We start from the raw sequence: 23,585 nt of genomic DNA on the forward strand, positions 1-23,585 counted from the left end.
GCATTTTCAAACACACAATCTCAAAATCAACTTTACTAAAAATATGTATTTTTTAAATTGTAAGCTCAGAGACACCAAACTCCAAATGTCCATCCGCTCCCAAAGGGAATCTACACTTTAATCAGATTTAAAGGCAGCCCCCATGTTAACCTTTGAGAGGGACAGGCCTTGCAACAGTGAAAAACAAATTTAGCAGAATTTAACAGTTAGGACATATAAAACACATTAGTATATGTCCTACCTTAAACATATACTCCACCCTTCACAGGGGGCTACCTAGGGCCTACCTTAGGGGTGTCTTACATGTAAGAAAAGGGAAGGTTTTGGCCTGGCAAATGGGTACACTTGCCAAGTCGAATTGGCAGTTAAATTCTGCACACACAGACCCTGCGGGCCAGGTCTGAGACATGATTACAGGGCTGCTAATGTGAGTGGCAAAAGCAGTGCTGCAAGTCCACTAGTAGCATTTGATTAACAGGTCCTGGGCACCCATAGTGCACTGTACTAGGGACTTACCAGTGAATCAAATAAACCAATCAACCATACAATATACACCAAGAGCATATGCACGTTAGCACTGGTTAGCAGTGGCAAAGGGCTCAGAGTTCTAAAGTCAACAACAACAAGTCAGAAAAAGTAGGAGACAGGAGGGAAAAGATTAGGGATGACCCTGCATAAGGAGAAAAGTACAACAGGATGTATAAATGCTTGTTTGAGAATGAATGAATACTTGTATATCGGTGAATGGTTGTGTACTAGGGTGAGTCTCGCTGACAGGTAAATGAGGATGAGGGATTAATACACTGTTAAAAAAATCCTAGTTTTTTTGTTTTGAAATGGGCTCTCACTGCATTACTAAGTAATGGGAAGTACCATTTTTAAGCCTTTAAAATACTTGGGGACTGTTAACTCTCTCCAAAGTAATTTAATGCTGAGTTAAAATAGTACATTTTCCTTCCTGGCGTCCACCATATTCTTGGTTCCTCAGGGGCACAATACAAGGAACAAATCCTAAAGTCGGTGATTAAGTGCAAGTGAAAGGGTTAATGACTGATTGGATAGATTAATTCACGTGTTTAGGAAGAATTATTCAGGGGTGTGATTTTACCACAAAATTTAAGTCATTCTGAGTTCAATGATCTGCTGGTGACCAATAAGTTATTTTTGACCCAAAATTTCAAATTTGCTGTGACCCTAGATTAGGTAAAGAAAAAATACAATTCGCCTGCCTAAGGCCTGTTTGGACAGCATTTCAAGATCACGTATGGACTAACAACTCAAGCTGTCAGCTGCTACAAAAACCTTGCCACTTTTCCCTCTGTTTGTTGAATGATGTGAAATATAAAACCTGTTTTGAAAATACACAACGAGCTGATGACGTTTCACAATAAAAGGCAGCGCTTTCAATTTATTATTCGTAGTCTCTGTCACCCATTAGTAAAATAAAATGGTTATTTCTGAGGCAAGTGGGCTCAAAACCTACTCAATGTGGCACCCACCTTTGTCCTTGCCATGGCTGAATGATGTAGCAAATCTGTTCACCAACAGAACGGTTGTCATACCAGACATGGTGAAAGAAGTCTTAGAAATGAGCAGAACTGCTATAGAACAATATAGAAAACCATTCAGAATCCAAACAACCAAACACATATTCAACAAAGAGCTAAATACTGTGTGCTTATTTACAAGCCCTGTGGAGAAGGGCAGTGCAGCAAGTAACCTTGCTGCGCTGCCCCGCTCTACAGGGAATGGACTGAAAAATCTACAAGATACGATGCATTTCTGTCCTTTCCCCCTGCGCTGGCACACAATGGGCTGCTTAGCACTGATGCAGGCACCCTTGCACCATGGTGCAAGGATGCCTGTCACTCAGACAGGATTGTTTCTGTGCAGCAAAAGATACCTTCCTGCACAAAAGAATCCATGGAGGCTTTTTTTATCTTTCTATGTGTTCTGTAGAATGCAGCACACTTAGAAAGAGGAAAAATGAGGAGAAATAAAGATATTTCTCCTCATAGCTCCTCCTTTTGGGAGGAGTAAGATTTTGATGCATTCCCAGGTTTACTATGCCTTGTAAATTATGGAATGCGCCACATCCCATGGGCGTTGTGTGGGAAAACCCACTGCAATGCCCATGGAACACCTCCCTGACACAATGTAAGGCAATGCAGTGACTTGCGCTGTGTTGCCTACCACCATATCTACAATGCCATGCAAAGTGGCTCGGCGTGGCCTTGTAGATATGGGTCTGCACAATACAGCACCAGTGCATCCCAAAAAGTGACACACCTGCAGCACACTGGGATTATAAATAATGTACTCGTGATATGGTGAATGGGACACTTGCCATGTTTGTGATGGACTGTCTCAAAATACATCCCTGTGCTTATTTCAAAAGCGTTCAATGAGAAAGGTTGATTGCCCACCGTTTACTTAACATCTCAAAAGTCCTGAACCCACAAAGTGGGCTTAGCACACTGAAACTAGCCCTGAACATCTAACACCTCACATCATCCAAACAACTGCCTCTTGATGAAACTGGTCTGTTGACCCTGAGTAATAATCCAGCAAGCCTACGGCAGTTAGAGATACAAGACAATCAACAATGTTGTAGATTTTGATGCACACTTCAAGATATTTTTGAAAGAATTCAAAGTTAGAAGCCAATAATAAACTGTCAAAAATGGAATGAGTAAATAAATATAGAGGTTGGGAGTTGTGTTCAAACATGGGTTTTGTACCCTTATGCCAAATAACTAAAGTTATACCTCATTCCTGAGACCTAAATAGTTGGAAAAGAGTTTTGGGTTGATTTTGAGGGGGCCTGGCCGGCTGCTCTGTCTGGGCTGTTCCTCCTGAAACAGGACCAAGGGTGAATTGCATATAGCTGGTATTGGATTAGAGTGGCCCAGGCGATGAAAATGAAGATGAATGCAGCCTTAATGAATGACCAGTAGCTGAGATTAATTCTACCATTTCTGCATTATTATTTTTTTTACTTGTTCTTATAAACGCATCCGCAAGCATAAGTGAAAAGAATGCATTTATGTATGTATCTAGTATGGATGGGTGAAATATTCTGTTTAGCCAGTGAAACTGGCAGAATTTTGGTGACTCAAAATGTGCGCCAGTCAACAATGTTGTAGATTTTGATACACACTTCAAGATATTTTTGTTAATAATTCCATGTTAGAAGCCCATAATAAACTGTCAAAAATGGAATGAGCGAATACATATAGAGGTTGGGAGTTGTGCTCAAACATGGGTTTTGCACCCATTATGCCACATAACTAAAGTTATACCTCATTCTTGAGGCCTAAATAATTGGAAATGAGTTTTGGGTTGCTTGTGAGGGGGCCTGGCCAGCTGCTCCGTCTGGGCTGCTCCTCCTGGAACAGGACCAAGGGTTAATTGCATATAGCTGGTATTGGTTTAGAGTGGCCCAGGGGATGAAAATGAAGATATTCAATACAGCCCTAATGGATGACCAGTAGCTGAGATTAATTCTACCAATTCTTGCATTATTTTTTTTAACTTGTTCTTATAAATGAATCCGCAAGCATAAGTGAAAAGAATGCATTTATGTATGTATTTAGTATGGATGGGTAAAATATTATGTTTAGCCAGTGAAATTGGCAGACTTTGGTGACTCAAAATGTGCGCCATGAAATAGGCCTGTCTCATGGCTTGTGGTCTTGTTAAACTGGGAGAAGCACCGAAAGCATTACCCTCTGAGCAATGAAAGGCTATTGCCCGTGCCAAGAATTAAGCAGCAAGGGTGCAGTGGAGGCAGCATACTGTATAGTGATCAGTAGAAGTGAACAGTCCTTTTTAACTGTGTTACTGGAGTGAGGTCTACAGGCTCACTCATGTAAAGTTCCACTGCTGTGTGTTTAACTCACTCTTGGCCTAGCAAGTTAGTACGTAGGGCTATGCTGCCCTCATGTGGTGATGCATGCGCTGTGTGTTTGTGTGTTTGCTCCTGTGAATGGTGCAAAACGTGGAGGGCTCTGTAGGACTTATGCCTGTGACCAGCACTGGGGGCTAAGACCTGCCATCCCTCAACTGTTTAAGGGGACATCAATGAGGGAAATCCAAGACAACTTGCCCCGAGGCCTGAAGCATCAGTGCCTGCCTTTGCATTTTTGAAGTGGCATGCCTGAGCAGTAGGGACACAAAAATTATATATTCAAGTATTCATTCCTCTTTGATCCCGTGTAATTGTTCTTCCTACTTCAGTAACTCATTTGACTTGTAAATATTTATAGTACTGGAAATATTCAATAAGCCAAAATTCTGCAATGCATAAAATGACCAAATCATGGTTGGCAATAAAGTTTGAGATTATTTTTATTATCAAGCACAATGGATAGGAGTTTGTGCTTGGACTAAAAAGTATGTAGATTTGAGTGCACCTCACCCTGTTAAGGTTCAGTTTAGAGTGAGTTGCTTCGGTGAAAGGTAGGTGTGTCGAATGGTGGCATATCATATTGGGCTGGATTTAGGCACAATGTTGATTTTGTTTGGTGATTTGAACATTGGAACATTAACTGGATAATGGTGCTGTGTAAAGTGTATTATCGAGGAGATTCAAAAGGAAAGACTTGCATGGTCAAGCTTGAAAAGTCTTCACATTTATTGCAGACCTGTAAACAAGCTGGAGGCAAAACGACATGGAAATTGACAAGATATTATTTTGCTTGTAAGTCCATAAATTGACTTCAGAGCTGCTGAGGTCAATTAACTGTTTGCAGGAGCGAGGCAGAGAAGGTATCTGGGCAGGTGATAGGAGATTAGGAGTACAAGTAGAAGTAATAGTAAAGTATGTCAGGCTGACCTAGTAAATAGGTTAGATAGGCAAAATTAGGTGCAAAGAAAGATTAATTCAGCAGAATGTAAGGGATAAAGTGTTAAAGTGCAAGCGTAGGAACCGAATATTAGGAGTAGATGTAAGACTAGCAGTGGTATGTATACAATTAGGTGTAAAAGTAAAATTCGATTTTCTAATGAGTCGAAATCGAAATATTAGAGTGGGTAGGAATATGAGAAAGGCTATTATATAAGTACAAATATCAGTAGAACTGAAGTTGGAATACGTTGGAACCAGAAGGAACAGTGCCAGTACCTTGAAGTACAAGCAGGAGTGAGTAAGAGTTGGCACACGTAGAGGATATGAGTAGAGATAGGAATGTGGGTAGAGGTACGACAAGGAGTAAGGACACGGTTAAGGGGGTCAGTTGGACAAGGGGAACAGGAGCACCTTTATTACTGTTGTGCATGGATGCTTTACCATTGTTGCATTTCAACAGAACTACTTTTTAATCACATGAATACATTGTGAATGACACTTATCAACCAAAAACTAACCGAGTCCCATTCTGTATATTGCTTTTGTTCCTCAACAGAACGTTGAAAGTTACATCTGTACCTAGGTTGAACCTCAAAAGGGAGGTGGCAAGCAAAATTGGAAAAGGAAATGCGCACTGATACTTGATGAGTGGATGTTCCTCATTACAAAAGTGCAGTGTGGCATTGCTATAGCAGGATAACTAATGTATCATACCAGAGGGAAACTAAGCCAAGAGACATGGCCAGTCAATCCTGGGCGTACCTCCGGCAAAGTGGCTGCCTTCATCTTTACAAGGAATTGTTTAAAAGTACCTTGCCTCGCAAAACAATACTGACAGATACATTTAAAGTAGAAAAGCAAAGAAGGAAACAAAAAACAATGTCTAGAAAAGGTAGGTTTGTTTTTCACAGAGCTTCTCTGAATATAGCCTTGGCAGCCAAGAATACAATCAAATTTTTGTCATACTCGTTCTTTCATTCTTCTTGCTGAAGACACAAAGCTAATAGACTCAACAAACGTGATTTCAACACTGAATAAACGTGACTCTTTATATTATCTCAACGCAACTGTTGGGAGCACATCGGAATCGTCTGCTGAGAAGGTGCCGGTGCCCACAGCGCTTCTCAGAAACACGCGGCTGCTTCAATTCAATGTGCGAGCACAGACTACTGAGGCAGCGTAATCCCGAAGCCATCTCAGGCCTCTCTTATCCATTCACAGACACGCTCTGCCCTTCAGCTCACTCTTACAGCTTTCTGCGTTGTCCCTGTGTGACGCTTTTACGGTTTTCTCTTCCTCAGTCTTTTCCATGTGTCTTTTGCTCGCCATAAATGCTTGAGGCATAAAAGTAAGTGCCGGGCCTCAAAAATAAGTGCTGGTTCCCAGCACCGGAAACCACCGGTTCAAATTAAGCACAGGGTTGGCATGAAGCGCTATTTACATAGGACAAGGATATACGACTTGAGAGAGGTGGAGTCAAGGTAGAAAGGAGTGGAGGAATCATCAGATTTGCTAACATTTATTATTTCGCCTTTCACGCTTTTGGATCAGAGACCCATTGCATACAACCTGCTCTCTGTTGAAACAATTGACTTCGTTATAAAATGACAGGCCTCCAAACAAGCCCCAACAACATTGTTATAAAAGAACATTAAATATATTATTTATAGATTCTTTCAGCACTGGGTGTCCTGCTTTACCCATGCCACAAATTGCGCTGGTCTTTCAAACTGAGTCAATGATTTGAAGTAAAGAAATATTTTTCTCTTAACTAGCCCGGACCCTGCAACAACAGCTGAAAAGTTCACAAGGTGGAAATTCAAAGCTTTGTGATGAGTAAAAAAATTTCTAGCTATCGCGTCAAGAATTTTCAATTCTATTAAGGACACGGAGGCGAGGATTATGCTTTCTCTTTCTTTACTGACTTAAACAGCAGCCAATCAAATACAAGTAACAGAAAAAACTACACTTCCCAGGATGCCTGACATCCTGTCACATGGTCCAATCACCATCCATGTCCTCTGCCATGAGTCCTTTGACCTATGAAGTCACTTCCTCTTTCTTTGGTCAGTACAGATAAGATCAACTTGAAAACAAACTTCTTACGCCATCCCGAAGACCGGAGTCATGAACTTCTTCTCCTTACTGAAGAACCAAATCCTGGATAGCTCAATTCCGGAGAAACAACCGGGTAAAACCTTCAAACCAAACTTCCCTGAGGATACGAATTTCAGGAGTTCTTCTGATCAGAGCCTGTAACAATAAACAGGTAGGTAATATCCCAATAAAATGTAAATGTCTCAAAATGTTATAATTGACAATAGATGGGAGGGTTAAATGACAACATATCATAAATATGCACAATAATTGATATTCAATCTTCAATGTATATATAAGGGAGGGATAATCCTCGCCTCCATGTCCTTAATAGAATTGAAAATTCTTGTCGCAATAGCTAGAATTTTTTTTATTCTACGTCAGGACCGGAGGCTCCGATTATGCTAGTTTAAAGCTGTTCCATCACAACTGTAGCTACATCCAATACTGGTTTATGATAAAACTTACGAAAAGTATTTTCTGAAGACCAATCTGCTGCCTTCATTATGTCTTCTAGTCGAGAACCTAAGGCAAGCGATTTTGAAGCCATAGCCCCTCTAGCAGAATGGGCCCCAAAAACAGAGGTATCAATACCTGCTTCACTCATCAACCATCTCATCCATCTAGCTAAGGTAGCTGAGGTAACTGGTTTAAAAGGTTTTTGCAAAGCAATTAACAATTGACCTTTAACATCTTGTCGAAATTCTTCTGTGACAACTTCATAATCCTTTAAACACTGAACTACACATAATTTCGAATTTCAATATAAACTGGATAGGATACTGACCTGCAATTTGTTTTAGTTCTTCTTGTCACCGAAAAGGTGACTCCTTCTGGTGAAAAGGTTCTGCCTGCTAGTTCTAAAGCTCTGACATCAGAAACTCTTTTGCAAGAGATGAGATATAAAAGCATGGTCAGTTTGGCTGAAAGCTGCCTGCGAGACAAATACCTGTTGGTAGGCCAAGAATCCAGAAATTTTAAAACAATGTTAACATCCCATAATACAGAGTATTTTGCTTGAGGAGGCTTAGAAAGACGTATACCCCTTAAAAGTTTGCAAATTAACGGGTGTTCTCCAATGGGTTTACCTTCTAGATGAGAATGTCCTGCTGAAATAGCAGATCTAAAGTTATTAATTGTGCGATAAGCTAAACCAGAACTAGCCATTTCTGCTAAAAAATTAACAATCATATCAAGATGTGCTTCCACTGGATTGGCACCCCTTCCATCACACCAACTAGCCCATCTGCGCCAGGCTGAGTCATATCTCTTATGGGTACTATCAGCCCAGGCGTGCTTAATGTACTCCGCAGCTTGTTTCGAAACGTCTGGGGTACTCCATCTAGTCCTGAAATTAACCAGGCTAGTAGAGTCAACTTCCCTGACAGGACCAGTGGATGTTGACGGCCCTCCGGACTCAAAAGAAGATTTGGACGAGCCGGAATTAGAAGAGGAGAGGCACAGGCTAAATGAAGAGCAATGGGGAACCAAGGCTGTGCTCTCCAAAAAGGTGTTATCAGAACAATCTCTGTCCTCTGTCTCCGCACCTGAGACAACACCCTGGCAATCATCAGAAAAGGGGGAAAGGCATAACCTCGAAACGGGGACCAATCCTGAAGAAAGGCATCTGTCTTTATTGCACAAGGGTCTGGACGCCAACTGTAGAATTTTGAAATCTGGCAATTGAGTCGTGAGGCAAGCAGATCCACTTCGCAATTGCCCCATTCCCTGACTATCTGAGAAAAAACCAGAGGATCCAATTTCCAGTCGCTGGAATCCAAAAGGTATCTGGAATTCCAGTGTGCTATAATGTTCTGGTCCCCAGGAAGGTATTCCGCTATGACCACTAGACGTTGAGATAGGCAGTAGTGCCAGAAGTCCTTGGCAATCTCCGCTAGGATTCTGGATCTCGTGCCTCCTAGTTTGTTGACATATCTTACTGCTGAGACATTGTCCATCCGTAAGAGTATGCAACAGTCCGTTTTCTGCGGGGAAAGACTCTTTATGGCAAAGGAACCCACCAGAAGTTCCAGGCAATTGATATGAAGGGATTGTTCCCATTCTGACCATCTACCCCCCGTCACTAGGGAGTTGCAACGAGCTCCCCAACCCCATTTGCTGGCATCGGATTCTATCACTGCCTCTGGGTAAGAGCCGAAAATCGCCCTGCCATTCCAGGCTTCCATGTGATGGAGCCACCACTGAACCTCTGATCTCACTTCGGCAGTCAATGGGATTTGCTATGAATAACTCAGGCCCTGTTGTAGGTGTCTGATCTTGAGTCTCTGAAGTGCTCGGTAATGTAGGGGTGCAGGGAAGATCGCCTGAATAGATGAGGCTAGTAGACCCACTATTCTGGCTGTATTCCTCAATGAGACGGTCTGGCTGGAAAAAAACGATCTCAATTCCCTCTTGATGCTGCAAATCTTCTGAGAGGGAAGAAGGAGTTTACATAAGGTGGAATATATCTGGAACCCCAGGAACTCTATCACCTGAGAAGGTTTCAACAATGACTTCTGCACATTGATCAGGAAACCTAAATTCTGCAGAAGACTGATGGTCCAATCCAAGTGAGAGAGTAGGACTTGCGGTGATTGGGCCATCAGTAGAATGTCGTCCAGATATATAATCAATCTGACTCCCTTGGCCCTGAGCCATTCCATCATCGGTCTCAAAAGCTTCGTGAAGCACCAAGGGGCTGACGACAGACCGAAAGGAAGGGCGAGAAACTCCAAACACTGTCCCTTCCACTGGAATTGTAGAAATCTCCTGTGGGGAGGAAAAATTTGGATCGACAGGCAGGCATCTTTTAGATCCAGCCGAACCATCCAATCTCCTTCCAAAAGGATATCCCTTAGCATGTGGATGCCCTCCATCTTGAAGTGTCTGTATAGGATCCAATGATTGAAATTCTTTAGGTTCAAGACTAAACGGTGACCTCCTCCTTTCTTGTCTACTATGAAAATAGGACTGAAGAAACCGTAAAGATGAGGAGAAGCAAATTGCACGGCCCCTTTGTCTAAGAGAGCTTGCACTTCTTTGTCTATAAAATTTTGATTTGCTAGGGAAAAACACATTTGTAACGGAGAGGAGAATTGCTTGGGAGTACTGAGAAACTCCAGGCGAAATCCCTCGACCGTTTGGAGAACCCATGGGTCTCCGGATATCCGTTTCCAATTTGTCAAGCAGGATGCTACTCTGCCCCCAAGTCTGACCTGAGTGTAATGAATAATGCTCACCTGTGAAACTTGAGTCTTGTGTGGCTCCTTGTTGCCCTCTGCGATGGCCCCTGCGGAAACGGGGACGTCCTCCCCTGGGGCGTGTGGGGTAGAAGGTGGAGTCTTGTTCCCCGTACCAGCTACCTCTGCCTCTCGGGTAGTAGTTTTGGGGACTATTATATGATCCTTGGCCGGACATACGTCCCCCGTAACGACCGGCCCTGAGAAAAAGGCCTTGTTTAAACACCTTCTTGAGGGACATTTGGGCCTTAGCAAGGGAAGAAAAGGTGGAACAGAACTTAGCCAAGTCTTTGATAAAAGATGATCCAAAGAGAAGTCCTTCAGCCGAAGGGCCCACTTCCGAGGTCGCGAGATCCGATAGTTTAGGATCAATGCGCATTAGCACAGATTTTCTGCGTTCTGCAGAAATAGCGCAATTTTAGTTTCCTAACAGGCAAATAGATCTTTGCACCCAACCGATAAAAACATCGGTGTCCACTGGAGACCCTGATTCCTTGGCCATATACGCCATCTCAAGGATCTTGGTCAAAGGTCCTGAAAGATCCAACAATTTGCAATTAACCAGGATCGATCTAAACCTTTTTTGGGGTCCTTAGCAAATTTCCTCATAGAGGTGACCATGGTGGGATCTATATCCGGGGTATCCGTAACCTTGCCTTCTAGGTCAGGTCTGGGGCACTCTGCTTTTAGGCGTGACCTGACTTCCTTATTGAAGCTTTTACGCAAATTGACTTGGATATATTGAGCCACTTCGGGAGGGGGGACCCAATTGGAGGCCTTGGGGTGGATGATTAAGGAAAGTACCATCTTGCCTGGCATGTTACCCCCATATTTCACTGTATATATGTTGTTTTAGTTGTATGTGTCACTGGGACCCTGCCAGCCAGGGCCCCAGTGCTCATAGGTGTGCCCTGTATGTGTTACCTGTGTGATGACTAACTGTCTCACTGAGGCTCTGTTAATCAGAACCTCAGTGGTTATACTCTCTCATTTCTTTCCAAATTGTCACTAACAGGCTAGTGACCAATTTCACCAATTTACATTGGCATACTGGAAGACCCTTAAAATCCCCTAGTATATGGTACTGAGGTACCCAGGGTATTGGGGTTCCAGGAGATCCCTATGGGCTGCAGCATTTCTTTTGACACCCATAGGGAGCTCTGACAATTCTTACACAGGCCTGCCATTGCCGCCTGAGTGAAATAACGTCCACGTTATTTCACAGCCATTTACCACTGCACTTAAGTAACTTATAAGTCACATATATGTCTAACCTTTACCTGGTAAAGGTTGGGTGCTAAGTAACTTAGTGTGTGGGCACCCTGGCACTAGCCAAGGTGCCCCCACATTGTTCAGGGCAAATTCCCCGGACTTTGTGAGTGCGGGGACACCATTACACGGGTGCACTATACATATGTCACTACATATGTATAGCGTCACAATGGTAACTCCGAACATGGCCATGTAACATGTCTAAGATCATGGAATTGTCACCCCAATGCCATTCTGGCATTGGGGAGACAATTCCATGATCCCCCGAGTCTCTAGCACAGACCCGGGTACTGCCAAACTACCTTTCCCGGGGTTTCACTGCAGCTGCTGCTGCTGCCAACCCCTCAGACAGGTTTCTGCCCTCCTGGGGTCCAGCCAGGCTTGGCTCAGGAAGGCAGAACAAAGGACTTCCACAGAGAGAGGGTGTTACACCCTCTCCCTTTGGAAAAAGGTGTCAGTGCTGGGGAGGAGTAGCCTCCCCCAGCCTCTGGAAATGCTTTGATGGGCACAGATGGTGCCCATCTCTGCATAAGCCAGTCTACACCGGTTCAGGGATCCCCCAGCCCTGCTCTGGCGCGAAACTGGACAAAGGAAAGGGGAGTGACCACTCCCCTGACCTGCACCTCCCCTGGGAGGTGCCCAGAGCTCCTTCAGTGTGCTCCAGACCTCTGCCATCTTGGAAACAGAGGTGCTGCTGGCACACTGGACTGCTCTGAGTGGCCAGGGCCAGCAGGTGACGTCAGAGACTCCTTCTGATAGGCTCTTACCTGTGTTGCTAGCCTATCCTCCTTCCTAAGTAGCCAAACCTCCTTTTCTGGCTATTTGGGGTCTCTGCTTTGGGGAATACTTTAGATAACGAATGAAAGAGCTCATCTGAGTTCCTCTGCATCTCTCTCTTCACCTTCTGCCAAGGAATCGACAGCTGACTGCTCTGGACACCTGTAAAACTGCAACAAAGTAGCAAAGACGACTACTGAAACCTTGAATCGCTGATCCGGCCGCCTTCTCGACTGTTTTCCTGGTGGTGCATGCTGTGGGGGTAGTCTGCCTCCTCTCTGCACTAGAAGCTCCGAAGAAATCTCCCGTGGGTCGACGGAATCTTCCCCCTGCAACCGCAGGCACCAAAAGACTGCATCACCGGTCCTCTGGGTCCCCTCTCAGCACAACGAGTGTGGTCCCTGGAACTCAGCAACTCTGTCCAAGTGATTCCCACAGTCCAGTGACTCTTCAGTCCAAGTTTGGTGGAGGTAAGTCCTTGCCTCCCCATGCTAGACTGCATTGCTGGGGACCGCGTGATTTGCAGCTGCTCCGGCTCCTGTGCACTCTTCCAGGATTTCCTTTGTGCACAGCCAAGCCTGGGTCCCCGACACTCTAACCTGCAGTGCACGACCTCCTGAGTTGTCCTCCGGCGTTGTGGGACCTTCATTCGTGACTTCGGGTGAGCTCCGGTTCACTCCACTTTGTAGTGCCTGTTCCGGCACTTCTGCGGGTGCTGCTTGCTTCTGAGTGGGCTCTTTGTCTTGCTGGACGCCTCCTCTGTCTCCTCACACAATTGGCGACATCCTGGTCCCTCCTGGGCCACAGCAGCATCCAAAAACCCTAACCGCAACCCTTGCAGCTAGCAAGGCTTTTTTGCAGTCTTTCTGCACGAAAACACCTCTGCAAGCTTCTTCACGACGTGGGACATCCATCCTCCAAAGGGAAAGTTTGTAGTCCTCTTTGTTCTTGCAGAATCCACAGCTTCTACCATCCGGTGGCAGCTTCTTTGCACCCACAGCTGGCATTTCCTGGGCATCTGCCCACTCCCGACTTGATCGTGACTCTTGGACTTGGTCCCCTTGTTCCACAGGTACTCTCGTCCGGAAATCCATTGTTGTTGCATTGCTGGTGTTGGTCTTCCTTGCAGAATTCCCCTATCACGACTTCTGTGCTCTCTGGGGAACTTATGTGCACTTTGCACCCACTTTTCAGGGGCTTGGGGTGGGCTATTTTTCTAACTCTCACTGTTTTCTTACAGTCCCAGCGACCCTCTACAAGCTCTCATAGGTTTGGGGTCCATTCGTGGTTCGCATTCCACTTCTAGAGTATATGGTTTGTGTTGCCCCTATACCTATGAGTTCTCATTGCAATCTATTGTGCCTGTACATTGCTTGCATTGCTTTCTATTGCTATTACTGCCTATTTTTGGTATTGTGTACATATATCTTGTGTATATTTGCTATCCTCATACTGAGGGTACTCACTGAGATACTTTTGACATATTGTCATAAAAATAAAGTACCTTTATTTTTAGTATATCTGTGTATTGTGTTTTCTTATGATATTGTTCATATGACACCAGTGGTATAGTATGAGCTTTACACGTCTCCTAGTTCAGCCTAAGCTGCTCTGCTAAGCTGCCCTTTTCTATCAGCCTAAGCTGCTAGACACCTCTTCTACACTAATAAGGGATAACTGGACCTGGTACAGAGTGTAAGTACCCCTTGGTACCACTACAAACCAGGCCAGCCTCCTACATTGGTTGTGCAGCGGTGGGATAAGTACTTGCAACTACTTACCACTTTGTCATTTTGTACTTTTCATAAGAGAATAATATACAAAACAAGTTCAGTGTATGTACACCTAACCAAAACGTTTTGCTTTTCTTCTCTTACTCTTATTGCTAAGTGCTGAAAAGTACCTCTAAACTTTCAAAAAGTTTCTTAAAAGTTGAAAAAGTTTTTTGTTTCTGTTCCTTAAAAAGTTCTGAAACTTTTTCTTTCTTTTTCTGTCCCTTGAACCTTTTTCTATCATGTCTGGTACAGGTCAAACTCTGGATCTGACCAGCACTGCTTTTGACCACCTTAGCTGGAAAGGTGCAAGGAGTCTCTGCATTGATAGAGGTTTAGGGGTAGGGAAGAATCCCTCTAGAGAATTGTTAGTTAATATGCTCATTGAACATGATAAGACCATAGCTGGCACATCTGGTGAGAGATTAGCTGATGGTTCTCACTCTGATTCTGGGGTAGCCCCAGTAAAAGTGTTAGAAGGGAACCTTCCCAACCTGCCCCTTAGCAGGCCACCTAGCAGGGCTGGTACTGATGTGAGTTCACATCACAGCAGTGAAATTACTCCTTTAGGCCAGGTTGTTAGAGTGCCATCTGTTAGGGACAGGTCTACCTCTGTTCATTCACACCATTCTTCTGTGTCTAAGCATGCCCAACCCACCCAGCCTGAAGATAGAGTGTTAGAAAGGGAACTCAATAGCTTGAGAGTGGAAGAGTCCAGACTGAAGCTCAAGAAGCAACAGCTGGATCTAGACAGGGAAGCTTTTGACTTAGAAAAAGAAAGACAGAGGTTGTGGTTTGGACCCCATGGTGGCAGCAACAGTATTACAGATAGTAATCCTGTAAAAGAGCATGATTCTAGGAATCTGCACAAGATAGTTCCCCCTTACAAGGAGGGGGATGACATTAACAAGTGGTTTGCTGCACTTGAGAGGGCCTGTGTTGTACAGGGGGTCCCTCAAAGGCAGTGGGCTGCTATCCTATGGCTATCTTTCAGTGGAAAGGGTAGGGATAGGCTCCTTACTGTGAAGGAAAGTGATGCCAATAATTTTACAGTTCTTAAGAATGCACTCCTAGATGTTTATGGCTTAACCACTGAACAGTACAGGATCAAGTTCAGAGAAACCAAAAAGGAGTCTTCACAAGACTGGGTAGACTTTGTTGACCATTCAGTGAAGGCCTTGGAGGGGTGGTTACATGGCAGTAAAGTTTCTGACTATGAAAGCCTGTATAACTTAATCCTGAGAGAGCATATTCTTAATAATTGTGTGTCTGATTTGTTGCACCATTATCTAGGGGACTCAGATCTGACCTCTCCCCAAGAATTGGGAAAGAAGGCAGACAAATGGGTCAGAACAAGAGTGAACAGAAACGTTCATACAGGGGGTGACAAGGATGGCAAGAAGAAGGATGGTAAGTCTTCAGACAAGGGTGGGGACAAATCTAAAAATGAGTCTTTATCAGGCCCACAAAAACACTCTGGTGGGGGTGGTGGGTGCAAATCCTCTTCTAATCAAGTAAAAAAACCATGGTGCTATTTATGTAAAGTAAAAGGCCATTGGACAACTGATGCCAGTTGTCCAAAGAAAAGCACCAAGCCTCCCACTACTACAACCCCTACTGCTACACCTAGTGCCCCTAGTAATAGCAGTGGTGGTGGGAGCAAACCAACTAATAGCCAATCCAAGGGAGTAGCTGGGCTCACTTTTGGTAATTTAGTTGGGGTTGGTCTTGTTAGGGAGACCACAGAGGCTGTGTTAGTCTCTGAAGGTGCCATTGATTTGGCCACCTTGGTTGCTTGTCCCCTTATTATGGATAAGTGCAAGCAACTTCCCCTAATAAATGGTATTGAGGTTCAGGCCCACAGGGACACAGGTGCCAGTGTTACCATGGTAATAGAGAAACTGGTCCTCCCTGAACAACACCTACTTGGTCACCAGTACCAAGTGACTGATGCTCATAACAACACTCTTAGCCACCCCATGGCTGTTGTGAATCTCAACTGGGGGGGGGGGGTTACTGGTCCAAGGAAAGTTGTGGTTGCCTCAGATTTACCAGTAGACTGTCTACTAGGGAACGATTTAGAGATATCAGCTTGGGCAGAAGTGGAGTTGGAGGCTCATGCAGCAATGCTGGGCATTCCTGGGCATATTTTTGCTTTGACAAGGGCTCAGGCCAAAAAGCAAAAAGGACAGGGTGACTTGGATCCTGGAACAATGGACCAAGTGGTCCCTAAAGCTAGGGTTAGTAAAGGTAAAACACTACCTACTATCCCTCCCTCTACAGTGGATTCAACTTCTGAGGAAGAAGAATTTCCACCCTGTGCAGAACCTACACCAGAGGAGCTGGAAGCAGACACTGCTGAGCTTTCGGGTGGAGGGGGGGCTGCCAGGGAGGAGCTGAGTGTGGCACAGCAGACCTGTCCCACACTAGAGGGTCTAAGACAGCAAGCTGTCAAACAGCAAAATGGGGATGTCAGTGACTCTCACAGAGTTTACTGGGAGGACAACCTCTTGTATACTGAGGCAAGGTACCCTAAACCTGGAGCAGCAAGGAGATTGGTCATTCCCTTGCAATACAGAGAGTTCCTCCTAACTCTACCCCACGACATTCCCTTGGCTGGACATTTGGGACAAATGAAAACTTGGGACAGGCTTGTTCCCTTGTTTCATTGGCCAAGAATGTCAGAGGACACAAAGGAATTTTGTAAGTCCTGTGTCACCTGTCAAGCCAGTGGTAAAACAGGTGGCACCCCAAAGGCACCCCTTATTCCACTGCCTGTGGTTGGGGTTCCCTTTGAAAGGGTAGGGGTTGACATAGTTGGCCCCCTTGACCCTCCTACTGCTTCAGGCAATAGATTTATCTTGGTGGTAGTGGACCATGCCACCAGATATCCTGAAGTAATTCCTCTAAGGACCACTACAGCTCCTGCAGTGGCAAAGGCCCTCCTGGGAATCTTTTCCAGGGTGGGCTTCCCAAAAGAGGTGGTATCAGACAGGGGTAGCAACTTTATGTCTGCTTACTTAAAGGCCATGTGTAAGGAATGTGGCGTTACATACAAGTTCACCACACCCTATCATCCACAAACAAATGGACTGGTTGAGAGGTTTAATAAAACTCTCAAAGGAATGATAATGGGGCTCCCTGAAAAACTCCGGAGGAGATGGGATGTCCCGTTACCTTGCCTCTTTTTTGCTTACAGGGAGGTACCCCAAAAAGGAGTGGGCTTCAGCCCCTTTGAACTCCTATTTGGACACCCTGTAAGAGGTCCTCTAACACTTGTGAAGGAGGGTTGGGAACAACCTTTAAAAGCTCCTAAACAAGACATAGTGGACTATGCACTTGGCCTAAGATCTAGGATGGCTGAGTACATGAAAAAGGCCAGTAAAAACCTTCAGGCCAGCCAAGAGCTCCAAAAGCAATGGCATGACCAGAAGGCTGTTCTGATTCAGTACCAACTAGGGCAGAAAGTGTGGGTCTTGGAGCCTGTGGCCCCAAGAGCACTCCAAGACAAATGGAGTGGTCCCCACATTATTATTGAGAAAAAGGGAGAAATCACCTACTTGGTTGACTTAGGCACTGCCAGGAGTCCCCTTATGGTGCTCCATGTCAATCGCCTGAAACCCTACTATGACAGGGCTGATCTCACCCTGCTCATGGCAACAGATGAAGGACAGGAAGAAGAGAGTGACCCTCTCCCTGATCTCTTCTCTTCCACAGAACAAGATTCTCTAGTGGAAGGTGTGGTTCTGGCAGATTGTCTTACTGCCGAGCAGAAACACCACTGCATAAATCTCCTGGGTCAGTTTTCTGAACTCTTTTCTACTGTGCCAGGCACCACTTCTTAGTGTGAGCACACTATAGATACTGGAGACAGTTTGCCTGTCAAAAGTAAGATCTATAGGCGGCCTGACCATGTCAGAGACTGCAGAAAACAAGAAGTTCAGAAAATGCTTGAACTGGGAGTGGTTGAGCACTCTGAAAGTCCATGGGCCTCTCCTGTGGTACTTGTACCAAAGCCTAATTCCAAAGATGGGAAAAGGGAAATTAGATTTTGTGTAGACTACAGAGGTCTCAACCAGGTAGCTAAAACTGATGCTCACCCTATACCCAGGGCAGATGAGCTAATAGATACACTGGCATCTGCCAAGTATCTAAGCACCTTTGATTTGACTGCAGGGTATTGGCAGATCAAGTTATCAGAGGATGCAAAAGAAAAAACTGAATTTTCCACCATTGGAGGGCACTACCAATTCACAGTAATGCCCTTTGGTTTGAAAAATGCACCTGCCACTTTTCAGAGGTTGGTGAATACAGTCTTGCAAGGGTTGGAGGCTTTTAGTGCAGCATATCTAGATGATATAGATGTCTTTAGCTCCACCTGGGATGATCACCTGGTCCACCTGTGGAAAGTTTTGGAGGCCCTGCAAAAGGCAGGCCTCACTATCAAGGCTTCAAAGTGCCAGATAGGGCAGGGGAAAGTGGCTTATCTGGGACACCTGGTAGGTGGAGAACAGATTGCACCACTTCAGGGGAAAATCCAAACTATCATAGATTGGGTTCCCCCTATAACTCAGACTCAGGTGAGAGCCTTTTTAGGCCTCACTGGGTACTACAGGAGGTTCATAAAGAACTATGGCTCCATAGCAGCCCCTCTTAATGACCTCACCTCAAAGAAAATGCCTAAAAAGGTATTGTGGACAGCTCACTGTCAGAAAGATTTTGAGGAGCTGAAGCAGGCCATGTGCTCTGCACCTGTCCTGAAAAGCCCCTGTTACTCCAAAAAAATTAATTGTCCAAACTGATGCATCTGAATTAGGGGTAGGGGCAGTCTTATCACAACTTAATTCTGAGGGCCAGGATCAACCTGTTGCTTTTATCAGCAGGAGGTTGACCCCTAGATAAAAGCGTTGGTCTGCCATAGAGAAGGAGGCCTTTGCTGTGGTCTGGGCACTGAAGAAGTTGAGGCCATACCTGTTTGGCACTCACTTCATTGTTCAGACAGACCACAAACCTCTACTTTGGCTAAAACAAATGAAAGGTGAAAACCCTAAATTGTTGAGGTGGTCCATATCCCTACAGGGAATGGACTATACAGTGGAACATAGACCTGGGAGTACCAACTCCAATGCAGATGGACTCTCCAGATATTTCCACTTAGACAATGAAGACTCATCAGGTCATGGCTAGTCTTATTGTCCTTCGTTTGGGGGGGGGGTTGTGTAGGAAAGTACCATCTTGCCTGGCATGTTACCCCCATATTTCACTGTATATATGTTGTTTTAGTTGTATGTGTCACTGGGACCCTGCCAGCCAGGGCCCCAGTGCTCATAAGTGTGCCCTGTATGTGTTATCTGTGTGATGACTAACTGTCTCACTGAGGCTCTGTTAATCAGAACCTCAGTGGTTATACTCTCTCATTTCTTTCCAAATTGTCACTAACAGGCTAGTGACCAATTTCACCAATTTACATTGGCATACTGGAAGACCCTTAAAATTCCCTAGTATATGGTACTGAGGTACCCAGGGTATTGGGGTTCCAGGAGATCCCTATGGGCTGCAGCATTTCTTTTGACACCCATAGGGAGCTCTGACAATTCTTACACAGGCCTGCCATTGCAGCCTGAGTGAAATAATGTCCACGTTATTTCACAGCCATTTACCACTGCACTTAAGTAACTTATAAGTCACCTATATGTCTAACCTTTACCTGGTAAAGGTTGGGTGCTAAGTTATTTAGTGTGTGGGCACCCTGGCACTAGCCAAGGTGCCCCCACATTGTTCAGGGCAAATTCCCCGGACATTGTGAGTGCGGGGACACCATTACACGGGTGCACTATACATATGTCACTACATATGTATAGCGTCACAATGGTAACTCCGAACATGGCCATGTAACATGTCTAAGATCATGGAATTGTCACCCCAATGCCATTTTGGCATTGGGGAGACAATTCCATGATCCCCCGAGTCTCTAGCACAGACCCGGGTACTGCCAAACTACCTTTCCCGGGGTTTCACTGCAGCTGCTGCTGCTGCCAACCCCTCAGACAGGTTTCTACCCTCCTGGGGTCCAGCCAGGCTTGGCCCAGGAAGGCAGAACAAAGGACTTTCTCAGAGAGAGGGTGTTACACCCTCTCCCTTTGGAAAAAGGTGTCAGTGCTGGGGAGGAGTAGCCTCCCCCAGCCTCTGGAAATGCTTTGATGGGCACAGATGGTGCCCATCTCTGCATAAGCCAGTCTACACCGGTTCAGGGATCCCCCAGCCCTGCTCTGGCGCGAAACTGGACAAAGGAAAGGGGAGTGACCACTCCCCTGACCTGCACCTCCCCTGGGAGGTGCCCAGAGCTCCTCCAGTGTGCTCCAGACCTCTGCCATCTTGGAAACAGAGGTGTGCTTGCACACTGGACTGCTCTGAGTGGCCAGGGCCAGCAGGTGACGTCAGAGACTCCTTCTGATAGGCTCTTACCTGTGTTGCTAGCCTATCCTCCTTCCTAAGTAGCCAAACCTCCTTTTCTGGCTATTTAGTGTCTCTACTTTGGGGAATTCTTTAGATAACGAATGTAAGAGCTCATCAGAGTTCCTCTGCATCTCTCTCTTTACCTTCTGCCAAGGAATCAACCACTGACTGCTCTGGACGCCTGCAAAACTGCAACAAAGTGGCAAAGACGACTACTGCAACCTTGTATCGCTGATCCGGCCGCCTTCTTGACTGTTTTCCTGGTGGTGCATGCTGTGGGGGTAGTCTGCCTCCTCTCTGCACTAGAAGCTCTGAAGAAATCTCCCGTGGGTCGACGGAATCTTCCCCCTGCAACCGCAGGCACCAAAAGACTGCATCACCGGTCCTCTGGGTCCCCTCTCAGCACGACGAGCGTGGTCCCTGGAACTCAGCAACTCTGTCCAAGTGACTCCCACAGTTCAGTGACTCTTCAGTCCAAGTTTGGTGGAGGTAAGTCCTTGCCTCCCCACGCTAGACTGCATTGCTGTGTACCGCGTGATTTGCAGCTGCTCCGGCTCCTGTGCACTCTTCCAGGATTTCCTTTGTGCACAGCCAAGCCTGAGTCCCTGACACTCTAACCTGCAGTGCATGAGCTCCTGAGTTGTCCTCCAGCATCGTGGGACCTTCTTTTGTGACTTCGGGTGAGCTCCAGTTCACTCCTCTTCGTAGTGCCTGTTCCGGCACTTCTGCGGGTGCTGCTTGCTTCTGAGTGGGCTCTTTCTCTTGCTGGACGCCCCCTCTGTCTCCTCACGCAATTGGCGACATCCTGGTCCCTCCTGGGCCACAGCAGCATCCAAAAACCCTAACCGCGACCCTTGCAGCTAGCAAGGCTTGTTTGCGGTCTTTCTGCACGGACACACCTCTGCAAGCTTCTTCACGACGTGGGACATCCATCCTCCAAAGGGGAAGTTCCTAGTCCTCTTCGTTCTTGCAGAATCCACAGCTTCTACCATCCAGTGGCAGCTTCTTTGCACCCACAGCTGGAATTTCCTGGGCATCTGCCCACTCCAGACTTGATCGTGACTCTTGGACTTGGTCCCCTTGTTCCACAGGTACTCTTGTCCGGAAATCCATTGTTGTTGCATTGCTGGTGTTGGTCTTCCTTGCAGAATTCCCCTATCACGACTTCTGTGCTCTCTGGGGAACTTAGGTGCACTTTGCACCCACTTTTCAGGGGCTTGGGGTGGGCTATTTTTCTAACCCTCACTGTTTTCTTACAGTCCCAGTGACCCTCTACAAGCTCACATAGGTTTGGGGTCCATTCGTGGTTCGCATTCCACTTCTAGAGTATATGGTTTGTGTTGCCACTATACTTATGTGCTCTCATTGCAATCTATTGTGACTGTACATTGCTTGCATTGCTTTCTATTGCTATTACTGCATATTTTTGGTATTGTGTACATATATCTTGTGTATATTTGCTATCGTCATACTGAGGGTACTCACTGAGATACTTTTGGCATATTGTCATAAAAATAAAGTACCTTTATTTTTAGTATATCTGTGTATTGTGTTTTCTTATGATATTTTGCATATGACACCAGTGGTATAGTAGGAGCTTTACACGCCTCCTAGTTCATCCTAAGCTGCTCTGCTAAGCTACCCTTTTCTATCAGCCTAGGCTGCTAGACACCTCTTCTACACTAATAAGGGATAACTGGACCTGGTGCAGAGTGTAAGTACCCCTTGGTACCACTACAAACCAGGCCAGCCTCCTACAGATGATTTCTGTGGTATCGAAGTCCAGAACCTGACAGGGATTGGGTGCTTTTTTAGCTTTTTTACTAGGCAAGGGAGCGTCGGAATCCTCTGAGTCATCCGAGGAGGAACTTTTATCAGTTGACGAGGTAGAAAAGGAAACTTACTTTTTTGAGCTGTAATTATGCTCGCCCTGCGTTTCTTACGCAGTTTTTCGAATGCGTCTGCGTGAAGGCCACTAACCTCTGCTCCGGATTCCAAATTTTTTGATTTGTCCTTTACTTTTTTAGATTCGTGTTGAGGTGTTTGTCCCTGGGACCAACCCTGTGAGCGAGTGAAGTCAAATAGCTGCCCTGAAAAGGGACCCAGAGCTCTCACCAGGGAATCATTTACTGATTGTTGAACCCTGGTATCAAGAGCTTCTACCAAATCAACTTCCAGTTGATTGCCCAACTCCTCTGTAAAGTACTCAGTTTCCTGCTCATCCCACTGAGCCATGACCAATGTATAAAGTTACAAAAGTCTTGAGGAGTATTGTAATGTCGAGTATTAAATGAGGGATGAAAGAGGGGGAGTGCAAAAACCCCTAATCAGACAAAGGAGGAAAGGAGCCTTTAAATAAAGTGTGTCGGGAGCTGCCTGAAATGGCACTCTCGGCAAAAGCCTTATTGAATTTTACAACCCAGTCATTTGTATCTGCTGGGCGTCAGGGAGCAAGTGCTACAAAATGAAAGGGGCACACAATGGGGGCACACCAGCGAACACGTAGCACTCGAGCCGATTGTTTCAAAAACTGGAAAAGGATTGGCTCGATAAGACGCGCACGTGCGATGTTAGAAATAGAAAGGAGAATGCTGAGAGCAGCTCCGCTCCCGCTCACACTCCACGATAAAAAGTGGCTCAAATTGGCAGAACGCCAACAGTCAAAGCGCAAGAGCGCTTACATCAATATAACAAAAGAACGCTGAATCGCGGTGCTTAAATTCACAAAATTACAGCTAGTAACAGGAATTAAATACAGTGAAATACGAGAGCAATGAAAATCGTGTACTTATCTGCTGCGAAGCAGCAAAGAAAGAGGAAGTGACTTCATAGGTCAAAGGACTCATGGCAGAGGACATGGATGGTGATTGGACCATGTGACAGGATGTCAGGCATCCTGGGAAGTGTAGTTTTTTCTGTTACTTGTATTTGATTGGCTGCTGTTTAAGTCAGTAAAGAAAGAGAAAGCATAATCGGAGCCTCCGTTCCTGACATAGAATTTTGACCTTACTCCTTTGTGCAATAGTATTGGGCAAAATGTGTGTAAATTCCGAGAATATTGGTAGTCAACACATTGAAGTACTCCAATATTTTAGCCTTTAGCAACATGTAGATGTTTACCAC

The sequence above is a fragment of the Pleurodeles waltl genome, chromosome 9, assembly GCF_031143425.1.
Source record: "Pleurodeles waltl isolate 20211129_DDA chromosome 9, aPleWal1.hap1.20221129, whole genome shotgun sequence".
Taxonomy (NCBI): Eukaryota; Metazoa; Chordata; class Amphibia; order Caudata; family Salamandridae; genus Pleurodeles; species Pleurodeles waltl.